General features: G+C 38.2%; 1 protein-coding gene and 1 long non-coding RNA gene across 2 annotated transcripts in view; one reads left to right on the top strand and one right to left on the bottom strand.

The window, feature by feature from the left end:
- The window catches only part of LOC137435702 (pleckstrin homology domain-containing family G member 1-like), a 260,745-nt gene that overhangs the window by 203,921 nt on the left and 41,981 nt on the right, over nt 1–14,843 (bottom strand). The window lies entirely within an intron of this gene.
- LOC137417544 (uncharacterized) lies at nt 3,052–8,874 on the top strand. Its single transcript, XR_010982462.2, has 2 exons — nt 3,052–3,431; nt 8,383–8,874. It is a non-coding gene; the product is annotated as an uncharacterized LOC137417544 (long non-coding RNA).

The raw sequence follows: 14,843 nt of genomic DNA, 5'->3' as shown, positions 1-14,843 counted from the left end.
ATGTGGTGTGAATGGCAATGTTCCTCGCTGAAATAAAATGTGAAAAAACGCAATCGCCTTTCGCTCTGAATTACGTGCGAACGCGTAACTGTGAGATTATGGCGGCAAGGATGGAACATCACGTGATCGCTCTGAGCGAATCAGCGCGCTGCTCTGCCACCGGCTCAGATTCCGTGTATAATATTCCTCGCTGAAATGCGCTGAGGTAAAAATATGGATCTTGTCAAATATTTTTAGGTAGGCCATGTTCTTCCCAGGCTCAATGGCCATGTCTATGCCAAATATCAAGCACGTGAGCCTCTCCGTTTAGGAGTCTATCGGTAACATTACACACACACACACACACACAAACTGTGTTTTATTTATATATATATATATATATATATATATATATATATATATATATATATATATATATATATATATATAAATATAATTATATAGCACTTATTAAAGTGAAAATTTTGAATTCCATCTGTGGCATAGGATAAAATAGGACCTCAAGCCTGATTTTGGCATAATTAGCAGTGATAATATATCTCAATAGTATATAGATCTGTCATGTTCACCATTTTATCCTTGGTGAAATCTTATAATTATAGGGTTAGTTAAATACTTCATTAAAACTTGTATAAATTTGGGGCATGCATAAAATGACCAAATGTAAGTCATAAACTGCCCATGAAATCCTAAAACCCAAACGCAGATTTCTTATACCTACCAGTTAATGGTAAAACTATACCAAGATATATTAAATGACCATCAACAATCCTCACTCCTGTTTTACCCTTATAAAATCCATGTGGCTATTAAAAAATATATCTTCAACTATTAATCCATTAATTCTCAATTAAACTCGGTGTGAATACATGATGCCAGATTTGTGAATTGCCCTTGGTATGATATGGCCATTATTACCAAGATAACTCCTGCAAATCTTTCATTTCTTCATTTTATAAATGTAAAGTAATTGAAAAGTATGAAAAATATTTTTTCAGGTTCGGCTGGTGAAGAAATATCTTAAAACTAGTGCATATTTGTGGCCATCCACTTTGAACCAAACCTGACCTCTAAACATGCTAAATAACTTTTTATGTCATTATAATAATGAGTTATGGACTTTTCCATTTATAACAAATAAATAATATAATAGTTCTTTAATTGATAGATTGATAGATAGATAGATTTTTTATTTCAAACAAAAGCTGAAGAGGTTGCAGTACAATATCTTATAAATAGATATAAATGTTATACATGTACATGCATTTAAACACAACAATTGTTTGAGGTAGGGATTAATTGATTGAGCTTAATTGATAGCCTGCAAATCTTTCATTTAAATCCTGGAAGGGCAAATCAAAAGTATAATTTGGTTAGTCCATATTTAACATCATGTTATATGTACATCTAATCTTAATTAATTTCCTGTGAGTCACAGAGAATGTTTATTCAGTGTCTGGTCTGCTCCTGCTGTGAGGGTGGTCTGCGATTCTGGATGGTCTGCTTATTCTGGCCGGTCTGCTTTTTACATTACTCCCAACTTTCCTCCTATGAAAAACTTTGCTCTTATTAAATAGAAATATTCCTCAGCATTAAAATGAGGTATTAATTGTACAGATCCGTTCATTATTAACCGAGCTACGGTCTAGGAGTCAATTTTTTTGCCTTGGATCCAATGATCACACATGCTGGTTGTACCTCCGCAAGATGGCGGTGCTTCCGACGTATTGCGACAACAAGCGCTGATTGGCCATGCGGCATCTAGTAATATATCTATGGTTGCTCCCAGGAAAACGCCATTATAACTATAAGTTATTTATACATGTTATCACTGCAGGAAAAACGCCTTGGGGAAGTGGGACATTATTAGTATTAATATTATTTTGTAATAACATTAATAATATGCGATTATCATTAATTTTGTAATTCAAAGCGTCTTTGGAAAAACGCCACGGTAAAGCTAATTTAACATTGATATACACCTCAACACGCAACGCCATTGATGGCAATGGCGGGGAAAACCCGCTCGGGGGAGAAAACCCCCTTGGGCAAAGGGGCAAATGAATGCGCTACAACCTTCATTATGTAACCCTTGGTCATCCTGTCAAGTTTGATTGAGATTGGATAAGCAACGACGGAATGTATTGGCATCAAAAATTCATCAGACAGACGGACACAAAATAATGGTATATTTTAGTATGAAAGCATATCTAACGCAAGAATCAGATAATTCAACGGAAAGCATCTGATCCACTAAAATATGTGCAAACGCCATTCTTTTCTTGCTCGTGTTTATTCTTTCATGTCTCGTCATTTTAGCCATTCACATTATCATTTATTTATCGTTGAGCCAGACTCCCTTGATGTGGGAAACTGCCCATGAATTTTGACACTTCTAGGGCTTCATATTCTTCAAAGTAACAACTAAACGAACGCATGTTAACAGAGGTGGTGCCTATACATAAAGGGAAAAGGATACTTTTCCTACAACGACATGATGATGAGGATGATAATGAAATTCTGGAAAAGAGACCGTTGTTGCGGTAATTACGTCTACCACCGAAGGTGGACGGAGGTTATGTTTTCCTCCCTTGTTTGTTTGTCTGTGAGCAGGACATCTCAAAAAGCTATGGATGGATTCGGACGAAGTTTGGTGGACAGGTTGTGTGTGTGACAAGGATCAATCGAATAGATTTTGGTGAAAATCTGGATCCGGATACTAGAATTATTTAATTTCCGAAGTGATTCTTTGCCATTGAATAGTCTGGTGTTGGCTTAGTGGTTAGGGTGCCAGCTTGGGATCCTAGGATCCTGGGTTCGAATCCCGGTCGATCGCTGAATTAACGCCTGGGGGTTGACTCAGCCTGTCATCCTTCTGAGGTCGGCAAATTGAGTACCAGTTCACTGGTAATTCCCTGTGTGTCGAAAGAGGTGACTAACAGGGTTGGTGCCTGGAAGGGCATCCGGCCATAAAACATTGCTTCAAAAAGGGGACCATGGTGCCCGAAAAAGGACCAAACCCTGCTCTGTGGGGAAAAATGGCCTCTAAAAGGTGGTTAAAAGGTGGTGTTCTTCGCCATTGAGAGATGGGGCCAAAAGCGATATCTGGCATGATATTTCAAAAAGTTGTGGACAGATTATGACAAAATTTGGCAGAGTTGTTGGGTAAGTGACAAGAACACGCCGATTAGATTTTCGTTAAGGTATTTATCTGTATCAGTGGGATACAAAACGTAAACTGTTCATACCTGGCGAAGGTATGCGCTCCACTGAGTGCCATTCTAGTTGTTATTGTCTTATTTCTATCTCGTCTGTGAAACCTCATTGTAAACCATCCCCCCCTCACTGTGCACTGCAGATGACCACACCACGAAGTACTGCTGCACAACGATGTCCTTCAGGAGATAATTCGACAAATTGCAACTGGCAAGGTAGATGAGATTTCAGAAAGGATTGAAGAAAAATCAAATCACTTTAAGATGTAAAACCACTTGGCCTGTTTCCCTTCTGAGCACTTGCCTCGTTATTTGTGATAGATTGAACAACTCGTTTTGTTTGTGAAGTAGTGTCGATCTGCGTCAGCGGACAAGTAGAACGATGGATGGCATCAACGGAACGTTGATCGAGCTATGCTAACTGTCATGCCGTTTCGGTAGTAATCCTTCATCGGAGCAAAAAAGTATTAACCCTCTTTTGCTCTGAAGAGGGGTGAACGCCCGAAACGTCGGCTTATACTTGCTTTCCATGATTGTTAGCATACCTCAATCGATGTTCTGCTTTCATTCATTAAGTGATATGTCAACACTGCGTCTGTCAAATGCGGATGTCGTATTTCTTATCTTTTTAAATAACAGTAGTCTTGTTCTATTTTAGTGTTCTATCTCCTTGAGAAAGGACATCATGTCATGAACACTGGACGTATGTGACCCAACTTCCGAGGACTCCAGAATTACTCATTTAAATCCAGGTTTCCATGTACCTGAATGAGGCGGGCCATTGAGAGACTTGGAACAAGTCTTCATGAACCAGTTTGAGGCATGGTAGGGTGGCCCGAGGGGTAGAAGCTGGGTGATCATCCAAACTTCTATCTGTCACTGAGACACAAGAGTGCAGATACAAGTGGAGGAGAGGAAGTATAAAGCGACTGTAGGAGGATGGTGAACCGAGCAGTGAGAAACAACAAAAACACCACCTTTAGAGACCAATTTTCCCCACAGAGCAGGGGTTGGCCTTTTTCGGGCACCGTGGTCCCCTTTTTGAAGCAATGTTTTATGGCCGGATGCCCTTCCTGCCGCCAACCCTGTTAGTCACCTCTTGCGACACACAGCGAATTACCAGTGAACTGGTACTCAATTTGCCGACCTTGGAAGGATGACAAGCTGAGTCAACCCCCCTGGTGTTCATTCAGCGATCGACCGGGATTCAAACCCAGGATCCTAGGATCCCAAGCCGGCACCCTAACCGCTAAGCTCGAACCGAGCAGTGAGAGTGGAAGGATAACTGGTGGAATGCTGCAATGAGTCCCGGTAAAAGAAATGGCGTCAGTCATGATCGAGCAGCTGCTGCTAAAATGTAATAACTAATCCCCACAATTCACTCGGCCTATGCCCCTGGTTTGAGGTCACTGTGCCCACCATAAGTGTTGCCACTGCGCACACACTCCTGCCTAGACGTTATGCCTGTAGTGGGCATTCCTCTTCTGCGGTGCTATAGGCCAGTCTGCCACAGGGTCCCCAATGCCCAGGTACACAACGGGCAGCTTTTCAAAGGCGACTATGGGATTGTTAACACCCATAACAAATGCTAGCAAATATCACATCCGGCTCAATGTCCTCGCTGAAAGGTGAATGGTGCACTCATTGAAGAATGCCCCAGCAACACAACATTACTATGACAGACTATAACAGGGTCAGGAATTGAGCGCAGTCCATATAGATGAAAAGCAAGGACGTACATTATGTCTGAGCTATCCTGTCAGCCACTCAGGAAGTGCACAACTAAACTGATAACCCCATGGACGAAATTTGGTTAGGGTACAAGCACCCGATGGCCTGCCATTTTCAAAAGACAGACCGAATAACTCCAATGTAAAGAATTTCATTGCAATGTCAATTAATTATGACACGGAACGGCAAATTAAAGTGACTAAAATAACAAATAACATGTATCCAGTTGTGGAAGAAAATATTATTGTCGCGTCAGAGGGGTCCGTTAACACACACTGCTCTGAGCCGGATGGTCTGAGACCATCCACAGATCAGGAAGTGGTGTTTATAGTTAATGCATTCAATATTGCACCTATTCCCCAAGGATCAACCAAAGTCAAACCTGGCAGCAAAAGCCAAACCTGGCGGCAAAACGCGCGGAGGAAAAAAGGTGGGAAGACGCTCCTTATAGTTAAATTGGGGGTTATTCAAAGAGAATACGGAGATAAGGGTAGACAAGACACTATGAATAAATAAATGGTATAGTCCAGGCGCTCAAAAGCCAAACGAGTAGGGAGACACATTAAATTATGGACAATGAAAATAAATTAATAAAATCGAACCCCCTAATGGCACCAAATACCAGATTCACACAACAAAGTGGCAGGCAAGGGCTTGAGCAGACACAAAGCTGGTGACGTGTTGGCCGACGTGGCTGATAAAGTGTGGCTCGGGCAGAAGAGGAGAGGATGATTGGCGATGTGAAGGCCAGGAAAGGAGAAGATGGTGGCCAAGCAGAGGTAAGGATGTTTCTCCCTCTCAGGTTCATCTCCAACTACTGTGCTCAGCATGGTTATGGCCCTTGCATGGTAATGGCCCTTTATGCATGGTGGGTCCCTTTAATTTTCCACCAGCTGCTGTGGACATTCCGTCTTCCGGGCCATACGCTCCATGGAGCAATCCCAATAAAAAGTTTTTCACCCCTCTCCAGGACTCCGTAGCAGACCTCACCACCATGGCTTGCGGCACACTGGCCAAATAGTCCATGATGTTCTCCTTAAAAGCGCGCTATGCACTTTCAGGAGTCTTTTTGCCCACAGGTCCTCATCCGGCCTTGCCATGACAGAAGGTTTCACACAACAAACTTACTCCTTACTGTCTGAAAGTTAACACTCACTGCCTCCTCATTGCACGTTTTACAACACAACTTACCTCGAGACAAATATGTATTACAAGAGGAATCTGTGCTACGCGATCACACATTCCATACTATTCTTAACCCAATCTTACTATGGATCCTCCCCTTCCACATGACAATATTCAATCCTGAAGCAAATTAAAAATCTATTCAGCGAATAGTTTAGAAAGAGTTTTAAAATGAAGTGAGGACTTCACATGGTTCTTATAAATACCTGAAAGTGCAAGAATAGACAAAGACGAATGTGTAGGGTGTGTAGGCAAGTAGGAATGCATGCGGGTGTCCTTTTGCTGTGTCGTGCTTGCGCTTTCTCCACATGTTTGCTCCTGCCTGCTATACAAATGCCTAAATCCCTCTCTTTCGTGGAGCCAATTGCTCCTCAACCAATCACATCCACATCAAATTAAAAGACAGACAAATTGAATACAACAAATCACCATCAATGCTGCGAGTATGTGTCATTGACTATCTTTCTTTAGGTTGTTCCTGGTGCACGTTGTGTTGTCAGAGTGTTGCTCAACACGAGTTGGGGAATACCAATCATCGTTAGTAAATGGGTCTTTAACAATCACCAGTGACCAATGCCAAGAGACGGGTCCTCAAGCGTTAATTTGAGGGACGGGGCCCACTTTGTGATGCAATGGCCGAACTGTGAAGCACCAATCAGAGAGTTTATAGTCGGGCCGTGAATCAAACCCAGACTAGACACCCCGAAGTTAAGTGTGGTAAGTGGCTCAAGCATCTTTTCAGACATTATGTTGTGACCAAGGAGATACAAGAGTGGGCAAGACTGATCTATGAGCATCCACTCTGAAGGTTGGTGGTTCAAACCCTGTCCGAGTCATACCAAAGACTTCAATAATGGTACGTGCTGCTTCCTTGCTTGACGTTCATCATTTAAAAGGTTAAGAGCACGGACATTCCTAATAGTTTGGCATCAATGGGGAGGAGGAAATTCATCCTTAGGAAATGCCTCGTGGAATGTGGTGAGAAAGGCAGTGCCATTGCTGTGATGTTGCTGCTACCCAGAGTGCCACAGGAAGTGACGGCACTTCCCCCAAGCTCAGTGGCTGCTTGTCTCGTCCAACCATCTTGTGTTGTGACTTGGAGAGAATTGAGGTAATATGGCTCCCGTAAGGACTTTTCCAATTCCAATCTGCTGTGGCAAAGATGGGCTACATCTATCAAACTACTAACCTATTGCTGCTGCTGCTGCTGCTACTACTACTACTACTACTACTACTACTACTACTACTACTCATAATTATCCCTACCTTGTGGGGTCGGCCGGTGAAAACTTTTGGTCCAGGTCTTTCACGAGTCAGCTCACAAGGACAGACATTCGACTGGAGCTGCATGGTTAGGGCAGGATTTTGAAATTTTGCCAAGGTGCCTGTGATCACTCGCCGACTCTTCGTGAAAGAGTTTATCATCCACCAACGAATGCCAGCAGATGGGTCCCCATCTTGACATCCGTCCGAGGGAGGGCACACTTTGTGATTCGACACCAAGCGTGCTAAAAAATCAATCCAGCAGCTTATAGTTGGACATATCCATGACTCACTCAGACCCAAAATGAAACATCCTGGATGTACCTAAACTCATAATGCACGTGTCCTTAAATTAGGAAGACTCGTGTTGGTCTCCGTCAGCAGACATGTCGAACAAGTGGTGGAATCAACAGGAAGTTGTTCTACATGTTGAGAAAGACTTTCTCTAAAAGTCGAATTTTTTTTCTCCTAAATCCACAAGTTTTTTGGGACCAATATTCAACGTCTGGGATGGGATCAATATGTTTTTATTTTTTCTTCAATGTTTGCCATTGCCTTCCCCGCGTTGTTTGTCCGTGCTCTATCTTTGAAATGCTGAGCGTCAAGCAAGGAAGCAGCACGTACCATTTTAAAAGTCTTTGGTATGACCCGGGCAGGGTTGAACTTCCGATGGCCCTTTTCATGCGTAAACAATGGCATTTAAACAACTGCAATGAAAATGTGGTTTTTAGATGTACATTCGTGCTAAAGAGTTTAAATGGTTCAGTTTAAATATCTGCAGCAATTCCTGTTGCAATTAGAACATCCGGCTGTGCAATGACCCTCCCGTTAATGTGATCAAATGAAATTGAAAGATAATTTAAGAGATATATTTGTACTCTATACTTTCCTGCTCCCCCACCCCCCCCCCCCCCCCCCCCGTCCCCCCCCCCCCCCACTCTCACTTTGGCCATTTCCCAAAACACTCATGTATGTGAAAACGGGACAGAAAGCTCGGAGAGCTGTCCATATTTCAGCAATGGACACTTCCAAGACAGACGGACAGAACGAGGTTCACAAAACGGAGCACGAATCAACAGCAAGACACCGGAGCAGCGAGGAAGGCAGCAAGAACGCACTTAAACATCATGGCCTCATTGCTTATGGCAATGTGCCACACACTGTGCTTCTGCAGCAGCGTGCAAGCTCACCCTAGGCAATGGGAGAGTAGAGCTCAGCTAACAACAGCATCGCATGGTGGGGTCAGAGGGAAACTTTTTCTAACAAATGAGCCACACAGCTGGAGTGTGGGAGCAGTCACGGGCGGGTGCTACAAAAAGTTAACCCCGGAATACCTCGGGGGTGTAAACTGTGCAATGTTTGATGTGTGTTTACACGGTTACATGAGAAGCTCACTTAGCTGTAAACATTTACCCATTTTACTGTTCTACAGACAAAGTGAAAAACATTCAAACAAAAATAAACTCTCTGGTTCACAAAAGCTGCCTGTATTTACGGGTTCCTCAACACCATGACGTCACAAATGACCATTTTGTAACGTATATATTGTAAGACTACTGCACTGTGATGGTCATGCAAATAATGGCGATTGAAGGTGGGTGGGGTAGGGTGGTGAAGTTATAATCCACGAGGGGAATTGCAAAATGTTCATTAATGGCTCCAAGCCCAGGCCTGGATGCTGCATCATCTCCGCTCGATCATTGATACGGAGCACAGAGCAGCTGCAAATGAACATCAAGCCAGAGAGGACATGAAATGATTTCGAAATGAGAAAACACTAAGCCATCTTGTTTAGCTATGATCTAGTATGGTAAAATTTTAACACACACACACACACACACACACACACACACACACATTTTATTATTTATTATTATTATATTTATACATGCACTGATATTTTATTATTTATTATTATTATATTTATACACACACTAATATTTTATTATTTATTATTATTATATTTATACACGCACTGATATTTTATTATTTATTATTATTATATTTATACATGCACTGATAATTTATTATTTATTATTATTATATTTATGCACACACTAATATTTTATTTTTCATTATTATTATATTTATACACGCACTGATATTATATTATTTATTATTATTATATTTATACATGCAGTGATATTTTATTATTTATTATTATTATATTTATACATACACTAATATAATATTTTTTATTATCATTATATTTAGACACGCATTGATATTTTATTATTTATTATTATTATATTTATACATGCACTGATAATTTATTATTTATTATTATTATATTTATACACACTAATATTTTATTTTTTATTATTATTATATTTATACATGCACTGATATTTTATTATTTATTATTATTATATTTATACATGCACTGATAATTTATTATTTATTATTATTATATTTATATACACACTAATATTTTATTATTTATTATTATTATATTTATACATGCACTGATAATTTATTATTTTGTTATTATTATATTTATAGATGCACTGATATTTTATTATTTATTATTATTATATTTATACACACACTAATATTTTATTATTTATTATTATTATATTTATACACGCACTGATATTTTATTATTTATTATTATTATATTTATACACGCACCGATATTTTATTATTTATTATTATTATATTTATACACGCACTGATATTTTATTATTTATTATTATTATATTTATACACACACTAATATTTTATTATTTATTATTATTATATTTATACACGCACTGATATTTTATTATTTATTATTATTATATTTATACACGCACCGATATTTTATTATTTATTATTATTATATTTGTACACGCACCGATATTTTATTATTTATTATTATTATATTTATACACGCACTGATATTTTATTATTTATTATTATTATATTTATACACGCACCGATATTTTATTATTTATTATTATTATATTTATACACGCACTGATATTTTATTATTTATTATTATTATATTTATACACGCACCGATATTTTATTATTTATTATTATTATATTTATACACGCACTGATATTTTATTATTTATTATTATTATATTTATACACACACTAATATTTTATTATTTATTATTATTATATTTATACACGCACTGATATTTTATTATTTATTATTATTATATTTATACACGCACCGATATTTTATTATTTATTATTATTATATTTATACACGCACTGATATTTTATTATTTATTATTATTATATTTATACACGCACTGATATTTTATTATTTATTATTATTATATTTATACACGCACTGATTTTTTATTATTTATTATTATTATATTTATACACGCACTGATATTTTATATTTTATTATTATATTTATACACGCACTGATATGTTATTATTTATTATTAGTATATTTATACACGCACTGATATTTTATTATTTTGTTATTATTATATTTATGCAAGCACTGATATTTTATTATTTATTATTATTATATTTATACACGCACTGATATTTTATTATTTATTATTATTATATTTATACATGCACTGATATTTTATTATTTATTATATTTATACATGCAACGATATTTTATTATTCATTATTATTATATTTATACATGCACTGATATTTTATTATTTATTATTATTATATTTATACACGCACTGATATTTTATTATTTATTATTATTATATTTATACACACACTGATAATTTCTTATTTATTATTATTATATTTATACACGCACTGATTTTTTTATTATTTATTATTATTATATTTATACACGCACTGATATTTTATTATTTATTATTATTATATTGATACACGCACTGATATTTTATTATTTATTTTATTTATTCTATTATATTTGTCTTCCATTATTTTTTTAAAGTTTGCTTCCATGCCCCAGGCCTTACTTCGAATTGGAAAGTTTCACTTTAATTTAAACTGGCCCTCCTTGGAGGAAACTGCCCAGCTGGTCTGCACAAAAAAATTAAATATTTTTCATGAAGAAGACACAAATATAATGCTTTAACAATGAAAGTGTTAAGTACAATTAATACTGTCCTTAAGCATAATTTGGATGGTGTCAGCGAACCACTGTGGGAATCAAAGAGAAGCTGACATTTCAGACAGTTACTCTGACAGACGAAAGGTTAACACCCAAAACTACCCTTTGTTCTACCTGTCCGCTCACGAAGAACGACATGATCCTTCATGAGCAAGACTAGTTAGTTCCTCATTCTTCATAATTTAGGGACATGCATTATTTTCTTTCCTGGAACATGGCGTGTAATTATCCAAAGGGTAGAAATTTCTTCGACTTCCACTTCAGGTGCCTCAAGTGAGGAAACGTACTTCGATCTCTCCAAGGCATCAACGTTTAAGTATTTTCCCATTCGTGTCTTTGTCAAATTTCCACTGGTTATTTTATTGTGAATGTGTTATTGTGTGTTTCTAGTTGGCTTTGGTTTTGTAATTATTGCAAACTTGTTTGTAATTAATCGTTTTTTGTTCGCACCTCGTGCGCGGCCTGGTCCTTCAAGGCTCCCCCTCCCCACCCCCCCACCCCCCAATATTCATATCAATATCAATATTGTTCATTTCAACAATATTGATAGATAAAGGTGATATAATATAACAAATATCATGAAACATTTACATTTTGTAGTCCATTGTATAATTTAAAAAAAACATCAATGCAAATTTCGCATGTGGAAAAAGTAAGTACACCGCTACATTTATCACCACTTCAAACACCTAAAATTAGAATCAGGTGCACCAGCTCAGGTGCAAATGATTAGAACATCGTTAGAGAGGATCTTGGAGGAACCTGTCTTATTTAAACCTCAGACATTTAGTTTGGTTTGCTCTTTGTTGTTGAAGTGTGCGGCATCACCATGCCTAGATCAAAAGAGCGCTCTGAGGCCTTCCGAAAGAATGCTATAGAGGCCTACGAGTCTGGGGAGGGATTTAAAAAGATTTCCAAACAATTTGAAATCAATCATTCGAATGTCCGGAAGATCATCTACAAGTGGAGAAGATTCCAAACAACTGCCAACTTGTTCAGGCCAGGCCGCCCCAGCAAGGTCAGCCCGAAAGCAGATCGCAAGATGCTGAAAGAAGTCTCGAAGAACCCCCAGAATGTCATCACGGGACCTACAGGTAGCTCTTGCCACTGTTGATGTCAAAGTGCACGAGTCTACCATTAGAAAGAGGCTGCACAAATTTTATCTGCATGGGAGGTGTGCCAGGAGGAAACCTTTGCTGTCCAGAAAGAACATCAGGGCAAGACTAAAGTTTGCAAATGAACTCCTAGGCAAAGACCAGCACTTCTGGAACAATGTGCTCTGGACAGATGAGTCAAAGGTAGACCTATTTGGCCACAGTACCAGAAGACATGTTTGGCGAAAACCAAAGACAGCATTTGACCACAAGAACCTGATACCAACTGTAAAGCATGGTGGTGGAAATATTATGGTTTGGGGCAGCTTTGCTGCATCAGGGCCTGGGCAGTTCACCATCATAGAATCCACTATGAATTCTTCATTGTACCAGAGGGTGCTTGAGGATAATGTGAGGCCATCTGTCGGAAAGTTGAAGCTCAACCGAAGGTGGACCTTGCAACATGACAATGACCCTAAACATACCAGTAAATCCGCCAAGGAATGGCTGAAAAGAAAGAAATGGAGGGTTCTGGAATGGCCAAGTCAAAGCCCGGATCTAAATTCCATCGAGATGTTGTGGGGGGATTTGATACAAGCTGTGCATGCAAGAAACCCCTCAATCATTGCACAGCTGAAATAATTCTGCATGGAGGAGTGGGCAAAAATTTCTCCCAGTTGATGTCAGAGACTGGTAGACAGTTATAAGAAACGCCTACTTGAGGTTGTGTCTGCCAAAGGGGGCAATACCACCTATTAGAGCCAAGGGTGTACTTACTTTTTCCACATGCGAAATTTGCATTTATGTGTATTTAAATTATACAATGGACTACGAAATGTAAATGTTTAATGATATTTGTTATATTATATCACCTTTATCTATCAATATTGTTGAAATGAAGATCAAATAGCTGTATATTGAAATATGTTGAAAAAGCCAAAACTTTACATGGGGTGTACTTACTTTTTCACGTGACTGTAAGTTCTTTCCTTTGCTGTATTTGCTTGTTTCTTTGAATTTCTTTTCTCCCCCTTCCTCACACCAATGTCTTATCCTTTGTATAACGTTTTAAATACAATATATATATATATATATATATATATATATATATATATATATATATATATATATATATACATATATATATATATACTGTATATATATATATATATATATATATATATATATATATATATATATATATATATATATATATATATATATATATATGTATAACTTTATTATTTCCTTCTCTCTTCGCGGACACGTGCTTGTTGTCTCGCTCGCCCCCTTTATCTCCTTTTTCTTCCACGTGACTGTAACCGAATCGCGTGACTGTAATTGGATATCGCGAGATCACGGCGAGGTCACGTCTTTTCGAAGCTGTTCCATGTGCTCACGCTTTCGAAGCTAAGTGATCCTTCTCAATTGTGTTTTTGTCGAGACTGTATCTATCTTTCGGTGTATGTACCTATAGCGTATCTTTTGGAAAATTTTCGGTGCTAATTTTTCGTACATGTATACACAATCGTCGGTTAATGCGTATCGAGTATTCTGAGGCCTAGTTAGTACTCGTAGGCTTGGCTACCGTACGGTCTCCGACCTTGTGGTTTTGTTTTTCTCTCAGCGATTCGTCGAATGCGCTGCATTTATTTTCGTTCTCTGTTTCGTCCCAGTCGTTCACCCCATACCTCCTTGTTTAATATCTCGACTCCAAAAAAAAAAAAAAACCCCAAAAAAATATTTCCTTCCCAGGTCTTATTCGTTTATTTGTTGTTCTTTTTTGTTCATTCGTTCTTCGTTCGCGATCACGTGGTTAGAAATGTATAATCTCTCCCCTGAACAACTATTTTCTCTCATATATTATAACACCCTTTTCTTCTTTTCCTACAAAAGGATGCTTTCGTCTTGCTCACCAAATCTATTCATTCCAAAAAATATATATAATACCATCTCTTACAGTTCCTCCTTTCTACATTCCCTAAACTATCCAGAACTCCACCCCTCCTTCAGTGTCCTCAAACGTATTTTTGACTCGAAGGTCTCAAACTCATTTTGCAAAAAATGTTCGTTTCCCATGAATCGTACACTTTTCAAAATCCAATCTCACCCCTCCCCTCCAAATCCTCCCCATCACCCATCCCTTTCAAATCTCCCCCCTTGCCCCTTCCCTCCCCTCCCTCCTAAACTCCCCCCACACCCCTCCCCTCTGAGACTCTCCCTCGCTCCTCCCCTCCTAGACTCCCCTCTCACCCCTCCTCCTCAAAGCATCCTCCCTGCTTCTTCCCCCTTCCAACTTTC

The sequence above is a fragment of the Myxine glutinosa genome, chromosome 9 (assembly GCF_964187855.1).
Source record: "Myxine glutinosa chromosome 9, kmMyxGlut1.1, whole genome shotgun sequence".
Taxonomy (NCBI): domain Eukaryota; kingdom Metazoa; phylum Chordata; class Myxini; order Myxiniformes; family Myxinidae; genus Myxine; species Myxine glutinosa.
Note: the sequence above shows the minus strand (reverse complement) of the source record. Positions and strands in the feature narration are given on the sequence as shown.